A 2,780-nucleotide genomic window follows, 5' to 3' on the forward strand; every position below is an offset into this window, starting at 1 on the left:
GTGTGTGTGTGTGTGTGTGTGTGTGTGTGTGTGTGTGTGTGTGTGTGTGTGTGTGTGTGTGTGTGTGTGTGTGTGTTTGCAGGAGGCAGTGGAGAGAGGGATCGTTCAGGTCTGAGCGAGTCTTTCCTGTTGATGGCTAAGTCTCAGAGTGACATGGAGGAATGGGTCAGAGCCATACGAAGAGCTATATGGGCCCCGCTAGGAGGGAGGGTAACACACACACACACACACACAAACACACACATGCTCATACACATACTCAAACACACAGACACACACACACACACACACACACACAAACATAAACATGTAAAGTCTTGTAAGAGCAAGTTGATGTGTGTGTGTGTGTGTGTGTTCTTGGAATCTGGGTGTCATTGCTCTAGGTATTTTTGGGCAGCATTTAGAGGAGACAATGCAGTGTGAGAGTGGGTGTGGCAGCAGCAGCAAGCCTCTGGTGCCTCTGCTGGTGCAGCAGTGTGTGTGTTTTATACACCAGCACGGCCTAACGGGAGGAGGGGCTGTTCAGAATGCCTGGACAGACCAATCACGTACGAGAGCACAAGATGCCTTTAACTGCGGGGAGAAACCACTGTTTGGCAGGTAGAAGTACTTTCCTTTACATCAACTTTTCCTTCACAGGTAACACAGCATAACACAACGTAAAACACAACATATTAGAGGGCTCCCCGAGCGGCGCAGCGGTCTAAGGCACTGCATCTCAGTGCTAGAGGCATCACTACAGTCCCTGGTTCAATTCCAGGCTGTATCACAACCGGCCATGATTGGGGGTCCCAAAGAGCTGCGCACAATTGGCCCAGCGTCGTCCGGGTTAGGGTTTGGCCGTGGTAGGCAGTCATTGTAAATAAGAATTTGTCCTTAACTGACTTGCCTAGTTAAATAAAGGTTAAAAACAAGTTTAAAAACACAACACAAACAGGTAGATGAGCTCTATTGTATTTCAGTCATAATTCTTATGTTTAACAGTAACACTGATGTCCACACGGTGGCGTCCCTGCTGAAGCTGTACCTCAGAGAGCTGCCAGAGCCTGTGGTGCCTTTCAACAAATACACAGAGTTCCTCTCCACTGCTCAGCTCCTGGCCAAGGACCAGGAGGAGGTGTGTGTGTGTGCGTGCACACGTGACTCACATGTGCCCCTTCTCAAAGTATTAATGCTCTCATTCAAATCCTAATGAATAATGATATTGGGGCTTTGTCTTTTTGAAGGGGATCCTTGAGCTGGGCAGGCAGTTGAAGAGTCTTCCTCAGGTCAACTACAACCTCCTCAGATATGTCTGCAGGTAAAAATATGCTCTACCAGATGGTTGAGTTGCCCATTAAAGGAATGCTATTAAGTCAAAGCTAGTGATAATGGGCAATAAAGACATATTTTTATGGGATTTTTTTGTCTGTGCAAATATAATACATCAAAAAATCCATATCATTATTTACTGTCTGCCTGTTATCTTCAATATGTTTCATAATATCATTCCGTACATGTCATTAAACTGTAAATGCATACATTTACATGCATTTGAATTTTCAGATTTTGACACACAAATGTAGCATATTTATTAACATTTCATATCCTTATATAACTAAGCTTATCTTCCATTATAAGTCAATTAAGCAGACATAATGAATATTAATGTTTTTTATTATTATTATTTAAAAAGCATATGCAAATTCCAATACAGTTTACTCTAATTGGGCAGCTCAACCTGCTGGTTGTGTAACGGCGTTCTTCGTTTGTTGAATGAGAGTCGGACCGAAATGCAGCGTGTTGGTTACTCATGTTTTTTAATGAAACAAATGAACGCGGTACATGAAATAACTGATATAAATAAATAAATAACAACAAAATGGAACGTGAAACCTAATTACAGCCTATTTTTTTATAAAAAATACTTATTATCTTCAATACCATTCATTCTTTACAACTCATAATTTACATACATACTCAAATAATGGTATTTTTAATTAAACTAATTAAACTAAACATAAACCCCCAACAAAACCTCAGGGAGCATCTTCCCTCCCCGTCACCCTACAAAATATCTTTCCCTATCTCCCCGTCCCTAATCTATCCTCTTACAAATCTAAATGACACCCAGCCCTAAACCCCCTTCCACCTCTCCCGAGCAGCATGCTGCCCCACTTCCTCTCCTCCCTCTTCATCCTCCCCTCAAATCTCCTTCCACTCTCCCTCACTATCCCTTCCACCCCCAATCTCTCCCTGTCTTCACCATGTTCTGCCTTGCTTCCCAGAGCCCCGTTTAAAGAGACTCATGAGAAGCCAGAGCAGAAACCTGTCCCTATCCGTCCCTCTCGCTCTCCCTACACCCTCTCTAACTTGGCCCACGTCAATACAAAATCCCCCTTTACCAAACCTAACACCCGTGCCCTAGCCCATACTATTCCGGAAAAGGCACAGTCCCAAAAGACATGGCGCACAGTCTCCTCCCTGCCACAAGAGGATCTTGGACAGGTGGGGGATTGCACCAAACTATACCGGTACAAGATGGAACGACCGGCAAACACTTATGAAGGCTCAACCAATTCAGGTCCTTGAGCCTGTTGTCCAGACCCAGCGCCTGCATTCCTCCCAGACCACTTCCGAGATGCCCACTACAGGCGCCGGACTCCCTGCCTTTCTGACCTCCTCGTACAGGTGCCTATGATCTAAACCTACTCGGGCAACTTCAACCTCAGGGTGCGCACGCAGCCACTTGGCCGCATGACCAAAGTGCCACGGCAGCTGTTCCGCCGAGGACCCGTGTT

The 2,780-nt window shown here is 45.2% G+C and overlaps 1 long non-coding RNA gene across 1 annotated transcript; it reads left to right on the forward strand.

Moving 5' to 3' along the window:
- The first annotated feature begins 559 nt into the window (after positions 1-559).
- On the forward strand, positions 560-1,323 carry LOC135533404 (uncharacterized). The gene is made up of 3 exons (XR_010454492.1): positions 560-600; positions 985-1,117; positions 1,227-1,323. It is a non-coding gene; the product is annotated as an uncharacterized LOC135533404 (long non-coding RNA).
- The last annotated feature ends 1,457 nt before the right edge of the window (positions 1,324-2,780 follow it).

The sequence above is a fragment of the Oncorhynchus masou genome, unplaced genomic scaffold (genome assembly GCF_036934945.1).
Source record: "Oncorhynchus masou masou isolate Uvic2021 unplaced genomic scaffold, UVic_Omas_1.1 unplaced_scaffold_2360, whole genome shotgun sequence".
NCBI classification, from domain to species: domain Eukaryota; kingdom Metazoa; phylum Chordata; class Actinopteri; order Salmoniformes; family Salmonidae; genus Oncorhynchus; species Oncorhynchus masou.